This window comes from Alligator sinensis, unplaced genomic scaffold (genome assembly GCF_000455745.1).
Source record: "Alligator sinensis unplaced genomic scaffold, ASM45574v1 scaffold395_1, whole genome shotgun sequence".
Taxonomy (NCBI): domain Eukaryota; kingdom Metazoa; phylum Chordata; order Crocodylia; family Alligatoridae; genus Alligator; species Alligator sinensis.
In genome coordinates this window covers 38781-53400 of record NW_005842232.1, presented here as the reverse complement: position 1 = coordinate 53400, position 14620 = coordinate 38781, and the positions used below count along the sequence as shown (strand labels likewise).

General features: G+C 43.7%; 1 protein-coding gene across 1 annotated transcript in view; it reads left to right on the top strand.

Moving 5' to 3' along the window:
- The first annotated feature begins 3879 nt into the window (after positions 1-3879).
- Positions 3880-14620, top strand: part of LOC102388526 (interleukin-5 receptor subunit alpha-like) — a 44121-nt gene continuing 33380 nt past the window's right edge. The window contains exons 1-2 of the mRNA XM_014521616.2: positions 3880-4220; positions 10919-10998. The gene's annotated coding sequence lies outside the window, so the exon portion shown is untranslated. The remainder of the gene's footprint in view (positions 4221-10918; positions 10999-14620) is intronic.

Below are 14620 nucleotides of genomic sequence, written 5' to 3'. Positions count from 1 at the left end.
TCACCAGTTTGGAAAGGTGAGAAAGAAACATGGGGGAGCTACATGACTTGGACACACAAGGTGTCTGTGACAGAACAAAGTAGTGGCTAGAGCAGAGGCAGGCAATTATTTCAGGCAGAGGGCCGCTTACCAAGTTTTGGGAAGTTGTCGAGGGCTTCATGGGTAGCCATGCCCCTTGCAGGTGCCCTGCCCCCTGGTTGCCATCTTGGGACTAGAAGTCCTGCCCCCTACCCCCCCGACCTTCGCCACCAGAAGTCCCTCCCCTTACCCCTGGAAATACTCCTTTCCACAAGGGGTTTTGCCATCTCAGAACCAGAAAAATACCAAATTATATTCTAAGAATCAAACATCTACAATGTTCATTAATTTGATTTCAAAAAATCTTTTTGTCCTGATTTACATATGTTTGTATAGTGTACATAGAGATGATCACACAATAGAGTAAAATGAAGTTTTACTCTTGTAAACTGTGAGGGTGTGGGAGGCATGGGGTGAGTCTTGGTTTGTGGGGGGCTGTGGGTATGTGGGTATATGGGGGAGGTTGTATGTGGGGAGGGGTTTGTGGGGGATGGATAGGTGTGGGGTGGGTACTGGGTGAGGGAGCATGTGGGTGTGTGTGGATATGTGGGGTGTGGGTGGGTATGGGGTTTGTGGGGGAATGTGTGGGGGGAGGGTGGCGGGGCTGTGTGATGGGGTGTGGTGTGGGGATCTTTGTGTATGGCAGTGCAAGCACACACACACACACACACACACACTTCCACACACCTCCCCAGGGTACTGGCGTGCCTCTGGACCTGCAGTAGAGCAATGCAGCCGGGGGCAAGGGGAGCAGCTGCATACAGGGAAAGCTGCCACAGGCAGACAATTCCAGGTGGGGGATGGGGGTGAGAGAGGGCTGAGGTGGAGGGGCTGGGCTGGGCTGTCCTGGCCTTTCTTGTGACTCCTGACAGCTTCCCCTGGGTCCTACTGCCCTTTGGCTCCTGTCATCTTTCAGAGGGAGCCAGGAACAGATAAATACTAATTTTCTAAATTTTATAGGTGCCCCACAGGCCAGATAGAATGTCCTGGCAGGCTGGATCCAGCCTGTGGGCCATATTCTTGCTGCCTCTCGGCTAGAGCATGAACCACTAAACTGTCCTTGTTCACTGATAGTTAGGGATCCTGGTTTTCTCTGATAAAAAACCAACAATTTTGGGGTTAAAAAATGTAACTCAAAATCCACATTTTTCCATGATCAAGATGAAACACTACTATATCTATCTATCTATCTATCTATCAGTGGTGTTTCATTTTAATCATGGAAAAATGTGGATTTTGGGTTACTTTTTGAAATCTGAAAATTGGGGATTTTTTTATCAGAGAAAAAAAGGATAGCTGGTGATCACTAGGTTTTTTTTTAGATTCACCCTTAAGTTTGTAATAGGTGAGGATTTGCTATTTACTGAAATGGAGATCAGAAAAATCTGACAAAATTTCTCCAAATTTTGAGGTATAGGGGCCATTATCTAGCACAGGGGTTCTCAACCTTTTTCTTCCTGAACTCCCTCCCCTCCTCCAGCATGCTATAAAAACTCCACAGCCCACCTGTGCTACAACAACTGCCTAGATCCCCAGCTGTGCCCACATGGCCCTGGGTACAGTGGGTGGAGCTCAGGAGCGGGGAGTCCTGGGCCACTATTCATTCGAGCAGCAGCAGCATAGATCCTCTCCTGCCCAACTGCAGCACCACCCACAAGATGGAACCTGTGGGGCTGGGAAGGGTGAGGTGGGCCCACCCCTGCCCCCACCCTTTCCTGTGGACTTGCCTCAGTTAAGACAGCTCCTCCCTGCACTGGGCTTGGCCAGGCAGACCCTCTGAGACCTGCTCCCAACCCCTCAGGGGGCCGTAGACACCCAGTTGAGAACCGCTGATCTAACATTAAAACCTAGTTTAATTAGCAACAAATATCTGTAGTGTAAGCTGACTGAATCCAGTTTTTAAAGATTTCTCAGTAAAAGTATCTCACACTCGCTACATTCTGGGACCACATGTGCCAGAGGTAATAACGTGATGTACCAGACCATAGCAATGAAACTTGGAGTGGCAACCATACTGTTTTCCTTTGGAAACAAACAAGAATGAAGAAAGAGAAGAAAGATCCCAACTACATTTAGAGTTCTATAAAATGTAATTGCTTTTCATCAAAGACTATTTCTAACCAGTCACTAGAAGCAACTACTATATTTCATGGGCAGGGGCAGAGGGGAAGCCGGCTCTGCCTGACAAACCTAGCCTCCCCGCACCCCCTTGCCCTTGCCCCACACTCCATGCTACCTCTGGGGCAAGCCATCCCCTTCCCAGCCAGTGTCAGGCATGCTGCTGACCACAGGAGCCAGCTGAAGACGCAAGTGGTGAGACTATCCTGCTTTTGGCATGGTCTCTCTGCCTGTCCCATGGCCAGGGAGTGAGCTGCCACCAGGCCAGGCAGTCCCTGAGCTGCAGGGGGCCTGATTCTTCCCTGCATGGCAGCAACACCCTCTGGGGCTGGCTGAGAGGGCTGCCAGCAGGCCATGTGCTGCCTGAGCTCCTAGGGGCCAAATCCAACTTCCCAGGAGCCTGCCAACATGCTCCCTCTTCCGTGAGCCCACTCAGGTTTCCAGTGCCTTGCACACTGAGGTGCGGTTGTCAGACATACAACACCAGACATACAACAATCCCTACTTTTTTTACAGAAACATGGGGTCGACTTATATGATGTATCAACCTGTACACCATAAAATATGGTAAGTGTTTAGTACGCATCAATCATCCTCAGGGTCCAACAGGTATTGATTCTTGTGAGACCCTTGTTCAGATCCCTCTTCTTTCACATACTCACTCTGTAACCACGGACCAGGCACTTTATACTTACTTGTCAGGTTTGTTTAGGATTGGAAATACCCCTACATGTCTGAACTTCACATTCTGTTTATGGAGAAAAGCATCTTGGAGCAGCAAGGCATCTAACTCTAAATCCTCATTTCTCTCCTTTAAAGGAGAAAATCCATGTTTTTTCACAGCAAATGAAAAACCCAGATCCCTGGTGATAAGCAAGTTTTGATTGGTAATACCTTTTAAATGACCAACTGTATTGTTGGGATAGGTGTTAGACAAGCTTATGAGCATGAAATGCCCCTCCTTAGATGAGAGAAAGCAGATAAAGCCTAAGCTAAAAATAAGACAAAACAATTACCTTTGTTTAACTCCATATTAATTTAAAGAAGGTAAAGAAGGCACTTATAGACCAACCATATTCTTGTAACACTTGAAGAATTATATTTGAGAGAAAATCAACCAATATAATTCTTAGATTGATTTGTCTGTAGTATTCATTTTGAAAGAGAAAGAAAAAAATCTGTGGGTAGACTACCGATACGTTGTGAGTTCAGCAACAATACTCTGGACACTCCTGGGTTGAGCTAACAAGTATTTATTATTATAATTCTCTGGAATCATATCCAGGGTGGATCCTAACAATTGCCCTCAGTATATATATGCAGAACTTATACTTGCTCTGCCTCTGCCTTGACCCGTCCAGTCCTGTGGAGAGAGAGGAACCAAGAATGCCTCTGGCTCTTCATGGCAGAGAAAAGGGAGTCCCCAGTTCTGCAAAATTGCCACAAAGCACCTGAACCCTGCAGTGCTGAACATGAGGGCTTTGGCCTTAAAGGGACAGTACAAGGAAAACACAATAAGACACAACAACTACAGCTCTTACTGTGCTATGGCAGCCTTTTTAATGCCTTGTGGTGACTCCAGCTGGACCTGCCCCCCCAATGATACTTCCTCATATCAGTCAAGTGAAAGAGGAATAATGTAGGTTCTGTTCAGTCATTTGCAAGCCATAGCACGTGGGCAGACACAGAAAGGGAGAAAGCTGTTGCATGAGAAAGGATAAAACAGCTTAAGGCTATAACCACCGAAGGAAGTAGAGGGTTTCAAATGCTGCAACTGTAGTGGTGTCTAGGTTTTGAGTTAGTGTCTGGTCTTCCTCAACAATTCATGGGAAGAGTAGGCCACTAAGATGGGGACTTACAAAAGCCAGTCTGATTGTCTGCTGATGCCAGCCAATAGAATTTGTCTTAGAGAAGAGAAGTTTGTCTTTCTTTATGCTCTCTATAGGGCTTAAGTACCTCCCTCTGGACTGCAGAGAGATACTTTGCTGCACTCTGGCTTCACAGCTGTGAATAATCTTTTAAAGGTAGGTAGCTCAACACCTGTTTTTTCAAAAACCTGTGGGCTGATGGTTAGAATTATGACCCTTCAGGGACGTGGGCAATCAGGGTATGAAACTCTACAGGAAGAGACTAATTGAACCCTTGTGTTCCACAAACGGCTTAGCACTATTAATTCTGGGGTGCTTTCATGGCTCTGGATTTGAGGCATTTCCATGGTTAGGCAGTACCTAACTTGAGGATTTTGAAATTGTCAGTTTCTGGCACAGGCCACTGAAGTGGGAAATACAGTGGACTTGAGTATCTCAGTTTTCTTTGTGGATCTAGCCCTTAATAAACATTGATCTGAGCAATGGGGAGGAACTGTGATACCGCCGGTTCTCTGGTTGGTACCTGGGGTAACCCCAGCCCCATTTTAGGGAAAGGCTACAATCTAAGACCCAGCAATCATACCACCTTGCAGGAGGGTAGAAATGGAAATTTCGGAGCGAGAGATGTAGGGACAATTATGGTACCATATACAAAGTTTTATAAAGTAACTGGATTATCTGGCTTTCATTTAAAAGAAAGAAATACAATGCATCATGTCAGTTTCCTCAGTTTCACAACATGGTGTGAGCAGATAAGTTCACCCTTTAGAACGTGAACAGATAAAATGCCAAGGAAGGGTCAGTCTGGGAAGGTCAGTCTTGAAAGGGTTTCCACAAGACAGTGTCCTGTTGAGCCATGCCCTGCTCTGTCCTGCCCAGAGACTGCCAACAGACCTTACATCTTCTGTAATCATTTACTCCTTTGAGAAGGAATACATAGAAGCAAAACCTATTTTTGATAGTATGTTATCAGAACTATTTGTCTAGTTCTGCTCTAGCTCTCAGTTAATGAATTTCTAAAGGTTTATCTACAAAAGCAGGTGGTGGGCAACCTTTTTGGCAGACATGCCACAAATTAGCCCTGCCCCCTACCTATGTGCAACTCCAATCCCTACTTACCCAATCGGCAGCTCTGCTTGCTGCTTCCTGTCCAAGCTGCTGCTCTGCTTCCTGCTCTATTTGCCACCCTGCTGTTTGTTTACTTCCTGATTAGTTACAGAGGCTACCCATGCTACTTGAGGCACACGTCCCACAGACTGGCCACCCCTGTGCAAGAGGATGCTTGCGAAAATTAAGACGATATAAGTAAAGATGTGAAATCAATGTGCATAAGTTAAAGTGCATTTACCTGGAATGTGGATGTTCTTAATTAGGAAAAAAAAGAGTTTATTTGCTTTAGTTTAATCATCTCACACAGAACATTTAGCTGGAATCACACTCTGAGAAGTCCTGAGCAGAGCTGTGAAAGAATTTTGGGTTTCCTAGCTGAAGTGAAAAATCTGGAAAAAATGTACCTGGCATAGATTACATTTTTTTTCCTTAAAAATGAAAAAGTTCATTCTATGTTATTTGCCATATATTGACTGGCAATGAAAAATATTTAGTTTCAGGTTTTGCTCCCCTTCTTAATTATTATAAATGTAATTACATTCTGAAATGGAAAACCAAAAGGGTTTCACTTTAAAAAAAATCTCAAATAAAATAGTTTGGCTTTCTCAATCCCCTTAATTCTTTTTTTACAGGCAAAGTATTACATGGATTTATCTCAAATCCATTACTAATTTTGCAGGACTAAAAAGTATTTTTTGAAGAATAAATTATCTGGACATTTCTGAAAAATGTCACTCAATTCTCTTTTTAAAAAGTTGCACAGCTGAGTAAGGACTGTAAGAATGTAACAGTTTTCTTTAGCTTCTATTTAGATTTTTTTCTCAGTAAAATAAAATCAGATTAAGTTTTACTCATTTCCCAATCTGTTTTCCATGATAAGTGTGAAACTGATATGTGGTTCACAAGGGAAAAATGATAGTGATAGTTTCGCATCACCAGGTCTGCTTCACACACACACACTAAATAAATTAAAAAATATATATATATATATATTACATCAGAAGCTATCACCCCTCTAACTTCTGTGGCAGGGGGAAAGGGGAATCTGAGGCTCTGCACCGAAGGCTGAGAAGTGAAGCAGGCTCTTTAAAAGCCAAACTTTTAACTGTTTATCAGCGAAATGTAACTGATGTGACATACGTTTTGTAGAGATAGAGTTCCACTCACAGTCCTGCCATCCTCCAAGCTAAAATACTTAAGTAAAAATCTTTTTTGTTCATTTTCTTGACCCCATGTCAGTCTTTAAGGAAACACTTAATTGACTCTTTGTTGTGCTATACATAAAAGTTCAAAAGTCTCTGCCTTAAGATCATACATTGCTCAGTCCATTTGGGGCTAACTTTTCTAACAGGCATGTCACAAATAAGTCTCTGTACCACTCTGATCCTCATCCCTGCCCAATCTGCTGCCCTTCTTTCTGTTCCCTGTCTTATTTTCTGCTGTACTGCCTGCTCCCTTACCCAATTTGCCATGTGCCATACACAGAGGCTTCCACATGCCATAGATTGGCCACCCCATGGTCAGTCTATACCTAGCACCAGGTAGTATGCATCGATTCTCTTTATTCCACTTTCTCCTTTTATAAAAGGGGAGGGTTGGTACATACTTTCCTTTGTAAAACACTGAGATAATGCATGAAAGCACTAGAACAGGCTACAGAGAGAGGTTGTGGAATCTCCATCTTTGGAAAATTTTAAGACCTGGCTAGACAAAGCCTTGACTGGGATGATATAGTTGAGGATGATCATGCTTTGAGCAGGGGGTTGGACTAAATGACCTCCTAAAGTCCCTTCCAACCCTAATTTTCTATGATTTTATGAAAGTGCTATGTAAACTAAGTGGTGTTCTGGGTAAGTTGGTGTCTTTGATGCAATCATAGGTAAGGGTGATGTTAGCCACTGTTCCTTAAGAAACAAAAGAAGGTACTAAACTCCTTTAGTAAGATACTTGAAACATCAGCAACACTGTCCAATGCATAAATCAGCATGACAAGGCCTGAACAGAAGCTGAGCCATATGGCCAAAGGAGTTTACATGAAGCTCCCAGCTGCCTCTGGCTAAGTGGGGAATCCCTGCCCATCTGAGGGCTCACTTCCAGCTGCTCCACCAGTGGGACAGCTCCTGGCCACCCCTGGTGGAGCACGGAAGGAATAGCTCCCCAGTCCCGGTGCTGTTCAGTTCCCGGCTCCTGTGGGGAACTGAGCGCCCCACAGTGCTGGGTCAGCGGGGAGAGGGCAGAGAGGGACTCAGTCCCTCCACTGATTGCTCCCAGCTCCTGGGGGGAGCTGGGAGCTGAGCAATTCCAGGGCCAGACCCCCTGCTGGTGTGACTGACCAGAAGCAAATTTGTTCCTGGTCAACCGCTACACAAGCCCTGCTGCATAGGTCCTTGCTGCTAGCGCCTCTGCTGGTGGGACAGCTCCTGGCCATCTGTGGCTGAGTGGGGAACTTCCACTCAGCCACAGGCTCACTGCCAACTGCCCTGCTGGCCAACTGGGGCAGGGGACTGGGAAAGAGCTGTCGGGGAGGGGATTCTTTCTCAGCCCTGAGTCTTATAGGTAGGAAACAGCTGACCCCCTCACCCCACAAATCCCAGGCCTGACCCTGGTGTCCCTTGATAGTTTGGGGCTGGCATTCAGGGGAGCCTATTGCTCCTCCTGGCTGCCATATGGCAGGAGAGAAAGGGAGGCATTTCCCTGCCCTGCACCGCTTCTGTTGGGAGCAAATTTGATCCTGACTGATGCATGTGTAGATGTGCTCTCATAGAAAGCTTACTGCACAGTAAGCTTTCTGTGCATTAATTGCATGTGTAGATGCACCCTCTGTGTGAAAAGGGCTGCAGAATGAGAGGAAAGCCAGAGACAAACTGCTAAGGAGTAGAGCGAACTAATTCAGGGAAAGCAGACTTGGATTGTTGAATAGGGAAACTGCCTACAGTTTCCTCCTACTGCGCTCAAGAAAACAGCTGTGTGTATATCCCTTTTAGAATACACTAATGAAAAACATGAGCCTATTAGCAATTTCTCCTCCTAACAGGAATACTTGGACAAGACCCTGAATAATGGCTAATTGCTCAGAACAAAGGGCCACAAAATTATCATCATGATGACCATTTGCTACCTGGTCTCCTTTAAGAGCAAAATGAGAAAAGGAAAGCTTAAGTAAAGTATTTCTTTCTCGTCTTCATGGATGCAAAGTCATCAGTTACATCATCTAATGTATTTGCTTTGCAAGTGTGTTCTCCACTGAGAGCATGATCAAATGGTTCAGCCTATCCTCCCCAATTGCTGACTGCAGATAGTTCTTAATAATCTTAAACTTACTAAAAGTGCATTCCCTGGATGCAACACAGACTGGCAAGACTATGAGCATTCTCAAGCAAACGCACATCTAAGGGAACACAGATTCTACACCTTTGCCATGAATTCGGTTGAGAAGCTTAAGTGCAGTGCCCATGGCTCCTCCAGAGGTGCACAAATTTGAGTCTTTCCTGATTTTGTAAAACAGGCCAAGTTCTTTTTGCAACTCATCCTTGTTCACATCTCATGGGCATGTGGTGGACAGGGACTCCACAAACTTCACAATTTCTTTATCCTCTGCAATAGCTGGTGGGTCAAGTATGGGTGAGAAGAAGCTTGAGAGCTTCTCCATGGTCTCAGCTAGGCTTCGAGATCTGAGAGGAGCATATCCGTGGCTGTGATGAACACTTCAACCCAACCCTGAATTTATCTGCAGGGGAAGAGATTGCGTGTTCTGTATTGGCTGGCTCATCATGGAAATGCACCATCCTTCAGATTCTTCTGTGTGTTCTCTTGAATTCGGTGGTGATACCTAGCCCCTCAGCGATGACCTTAGCTTCTGTTGGCCAGGAATCATTTAACCATTGAATTTCTTCCAGGAGGCTCTCTACATGTTGCACCAGCTAAGATTTCCAGGCAAGGTCCCACTGGAGAGTAATTTTCTGTGGCAGTTACCACAGGGAAAAGGCCTAGGAGTGGTGTGAGGCCAGGCCTTAAAGGAGGAATCCTTCCTTCCTGAGTAGTGGAGGAGGCCAGCCAGCAGGCCACAACCAGAAGACCTGTGAGACTGAGTCAGGCCCCAGGAAACTGGTAGGAGAAAGAAGCTCTGCCAGAAGGGGTTTGGAATTTGGAGGTGCTGAGGAGAAGTACACCCCTATTCCTATCCCTGTGTAAGAAAAAATGAAGCGTACCTATCAAAGGATTGCATTCATCCAAGAGTTATATAGACACTTTACATTTAAGTAAGGCGAAATATGTGAACCTGGATATATATGTCTAATGTTATTTTTCTGGGAAATATAAAGAAAACAATACGTATAATTTTCATTATTATATTCTTGCAAATTCATTTCTGATTTTGGCCCTTAAGAACCCACAGAACTGATATTCACTCACTGTTTGACCTCTTTCCTCCGGAGGTCTTTGTGTGACAACAGGCCTGCTCTGCCACAGATCCCTCCTTAAACCTTCCCCGTTCCTTCTCCCCTTGCAAGAGACTCTGTAACTAGGGCTACTTGGCCTAAGCCCTTGGCTAGGCAATCATAAGCCTGATTAATCTTGTTTCTATTGCTGCCCAGAGATAAGAAGGATGTTACTTTACCGTGACTGGTTTAGACTTCCCCTTGGATATCAATGCAACAATTTCTTAAGCCTCAAATTAGCATCTGTTTCACACACAACTATGTATAGTATTTACTTCATGGTCAGGGACAGTTCCCATAATGTCACAATTACATGTTGAGAATGATTCAGTGTCATCTTATACACTAATACACCAATTTCCTCTTTTTTATGAAAACAAAATAGGAAGAATTCTTGTGAGCAATGTCTCAGGGCAGGGGCAAATGGTACACACATTAGCAGAGGCAGGGGGGCCTTGCTTTGCAGCCCTGGTGCAAATCCAAGGATAAAAAGATCTGCTAGTCAGAGGCACAGCAGCACAGCACCATGCCAATAGAAGCTGTGTGGTGCCTAGGGCAGTGCCAGGTCCTGCTGTGGTTTTAGGGGAATTATCTCAAGAGTTGAGGCTTCTGCATACAGTATTGCGAGTTTTCCAAGTGATGCTGTAGTCCTTAGGCCAGTCTAAGCTGACTACAGTGATTAACATGAGCCTTAAGACTGTAAATTATTTCTGGAACCCCAGAACAGCCAGGACTGGGACAACAGAAAAACAGATCAATGCTTAAACTAATTGGATATTATTTCAATATTTTTTTTTCTTTTTTCCATGAGAAAATCCTTACCCCAAAACTTTCATAGGAATGTACTTGTTTCAATGAAACTTAAAATGAACGATCGCTCACATTCAGGATGGAACTTCAGATGAAAGACCACCACAAAATAGCTAATAATGGATGATTCTGCTACTAATTTGGGGAGTTAAAGACCCAGCTCTGCTTCAGACTAGAGACTTGGGCTGGGTCATTGACATGAGGACTGTCCTAACCACATTTCCCTTCAGTTATAAGATAACTAGAATCAGTCAAGAAATCAGAAAACACCACATGTTTTGAGGGTGCAGTATACTAGGACTCTCCAGAAAGTTCATTTGACTTAAATTTTAAAGTAAATGATTTTAACTGCATTTTTTTCTCTATGTGGACACCTTTAATAAAGGGATTTTAATTCAGTTTAGTTTAATTCCAAAGTCAATTTAACAAAATCAAGGTAAGGCATTTAATGCTGTTTAACTAAACTATATCAAACCATGCTTTTACTTATTTTAGGCTAAGTTTCCTGAGTGATCCTGTTTAAACAAGCCTGAGGACTGCAGACAGGTCTGGAAACCTGTTTAGTTTTGTTGGAAGTGAGTACAAACTTTAAAGTCTAGTGTTGCCGGTTTAAGTGGAAATATTGTTCATAACTAACTTCACAACTAGTCGTAAAAAGGAGCTTAATCCTTCTGAGTAAACAGACATTCTGAGAAAGGTGTGACCTGTCCTTACTACATCCACTCAAGATCCAGCTCAGAAACTTTATCACTCTCCAGCAGGATTTCCTGTATTATGCTTTCCATGGTTGCCTTCTCCATTTTCCCCATTAGTTGAATTTTCATCTTCAACTGGATGATGTGTACTGGTCTCTCAGCCATAAATAACTGCATTATGAGTATTCCAAGACTCCAGTATTGAAAAGGAAATGCCAATTTTTTTACAGTAGTAACTCCAGTTCCAGGGACTGTGCCCATGTGTTCTATCTCTTTCTCTCTCTTTGTCTCTGAAAAGAAGGTGCTAAATAACTCCTTATCATTTATGAGTGTGATAGATAGTGAAGTGCTACTCTAGAATCCCGGCAGTGACAGACGAAAAGTGAAACGTGCTTAGGGTGACCATATTATTTTTAAGGAAATCTGCCCCCCTTCCCTTTCTCCCTCCCCTCTCCAAGTCAATGGCACTGCTGCAGGCAGAGGCAGGCAGGCACCACCCACCTGCCTGGCACACCAGGAGACTCTTCCCCCTCACCCCCACCCCATCAAACTGTGCCCCACACCCTTGTGATTCCAGGATTTCTGATTTAATTTTCACCAATTGACTGGAACCAACCTATGAAATCTGGAAGCATCCTGACCAAACCAGGATGTAAAGTCACCCTAGACATGCTCAAAAACATGGAAACTTAATTAGTCCCTAGAATATTTTATCATGTTAGTGAGTCCATAGGTTTGGTTATTCCCTTCCAGCAGCTAGGTTATTTCTGGCTTATTTTTCAACTTAATACTCATACCCATGATCCAGTTCCTACAACTGACTATGGTAGCATAGCACAGGGAAATTGGAGAATAGAAGAAATAGGGGATTTACACATACCAGTGCATAAGAGTCAAATATCATTAAAAGACACGACATGTAACATTTTAGTCAGGTCAGACAACTAACTGAGACATGAGAAAGGGCCTTATTTGGAGCCCACAGAAGTAAATGGAAGATCTGTAATGAACTTTACTGGGCTGTATATCATTCCTGTGGTAAATAAAATATTTAAAGATCATATAGAATAGAACTAGGAAATTTTTTTTTTGGTAGAAGAGTTGTATGAAGAACTTGACAGTTGACTTGTGTTAGGCCTACAAATGCAATGTTAAATGTGTGATTTAGTTTCTTGATAGTATATTAATGATTATATATTAGTGTCTTATCTCACATATTATATCCATGATTTTGCAAATAATACTGAAGGACAACCTGACTGCTTGCCTAGAAGCAAAGAGGACGAATGGCACGGCTAAACTAGGATGGTTTTTGCCCAATAAGCAACCTGACTTCTGAATTCCCTGCTGAGTGCAATTACAGGGAGACAGAATGTGATTGATTATGACAATATGGCAGTGGAATTCTTAAATAAACAGAATGTGATTGATTATGACAATATGGCAGGGGAATTCCTAAATATATTGAAAGAAACACAAAAGGCTTCAGAATTGATGCAACTGGCATCATCTTTTGTCACTGAGCTTCTTTCTCCCTAAGATCTTCCTAACTTTAAACCATGCTTATAATCCCCATTTTCTTTACCGAAAGCTTTTGTTGGGCCTCTCTTCCCAGAATAAATCTTAACTGTATTGCCCTATTTCTCATGGATTTATTATATTCATTGTGCATTTATTGCTGTTTTTCAGTTGATTGCATGCTAAGCAAATTCATGAGCTAATTTCTAGAAGCAAAGCAGAGCTGTCTTGGTACAATGATAGGGACTTTCCCAAGAAGTACTCTGTAAATGTACATTTACAAAAAATGCACATCTCTCAAAGTATTTGATTTCTTTCTCTCCCTCTCTCACTCTCTTTTAAGAACACTATCTCTTTACTTCAGTACATTGCAATTAAGTAACAATTGCTGATATTATTCTGGGAGTATACTTCAGTATCTTCTCTCTTTTGGTTGCAACTTCATTTTTGCTCTCGAAAGTTTGAATACTGATTATCTCAAAATTATTCAGACCTGCTGCACTGCTAGGTGTTCTTTTTAGGCATTTATTAAGAGGTCAGTCTGTTTTCATTGTTATATCTTCTGATCTTATTGCTCTTTACTAGGGCTGTGCAAAATGGAAGCATTTAGTTTTGACCAGCATTTCGACATTTCAACAGGACAGTATTTCATTTCCACTTTTGTTTCGAGTCAAAATGGCTGTTCCATTTCGTTCCGTCGAAATGTTTTGCCGTTTCGACCCTGTTTCGACATTTTGCCCATAGGATATAATGGGGAAGGTTGAAACAGGCTATAACTTTGTCATTTATAGCCAGATTTGGATGACACTTACAGAAATGGTAGCTGCCTCTGTAGGAATGATGCATGCCAAGTTCCAAGAAGATAGGTGCAGGGAGTTCAGAGAAACTGTACCCCAAAATCTTGAGAGCAAAACTCAAGTCACTTGTATGTGTTAAGTCACAACAGGGTCAAAACTACAGGGATGCTAGCCCCTGGTGAGGCACCAAAGCCTGCCATTTTCAAGGAGATACCTTTAGGGAAACTACACCCCAAAATCCTGAAAGTAAAACTTGTGTCACATGTACATGTTAAGACACAGTGGGGTCAAAACTGCCAGCTTGCTGTCCCCTGCTGAGGCCACTAAGTCTGCCAAGTTTCAAGAAGATCAGTTCAGGAGTTTTGGGGGAACTGCACCCCAAATTCTTGAAAGCAAAGCTCATGTCACTTGTATGTGTTAAGCCACAGTGGGGTCAAAACCACAGGGGTGGTAGCCCCTGGTGAGGCGACAAAGCCTGACAAATTTCAAGGTGATAGGTGCAGGAGTTTGGGGGGAAATGCACCTCAAGCTGCGGACAAGCAAAACTCATGACATGGGTGCTTGTGCAACTGTGTCTGTCTTGGTGGGGTGGGGGGACAGGCGGGGACTATCACAGGCCTAGATGCTAAGTTATTGTGTTACTAGTTACCAATCAATCATAGATTCATAGATTCATAGATTCTAGGGTCATAGATTCATAGATTCATAGATGTTAGGGTCAGAAGGGACCTCAATAGATCATCGAGTCCGACCCCCTGCATAGGCAGGAAAGAATGCTGGGTCTAGATGACCCCAGCTAAATGCCTATCTAACCTCCTCTTGAAGACCCCCGGGGTAGGGGAGAGCACCACCTCCCTTGGGAGCCTGTTCCAGACCTTGGCCACTCTAACTGTGAAGAAGCTCTTCCTAATGTCTAGTCTAAATCTGCTCTCTGCTAGCTTGTGGACATTATTTCTTGTAACCCCCGGGGGCGCCTTGGTGAATAAAACCTCACCAATTCCCTTCTGTGCCCCCGTGATGAACTTACAGGCAGCCACAAGGTCGCCTCTCAACCTTCTCTTGCGGAGGCTGAAGAGGTCCAGGTGCCCCAGTCTCTCCTCATAGGGCTTGGCCTGCAAGCCCTTAACCATACGAGTGGCCCTTCTCTGGACCCTCTCCAGGTTATCCACATCCCTCTTGAAGTGTGG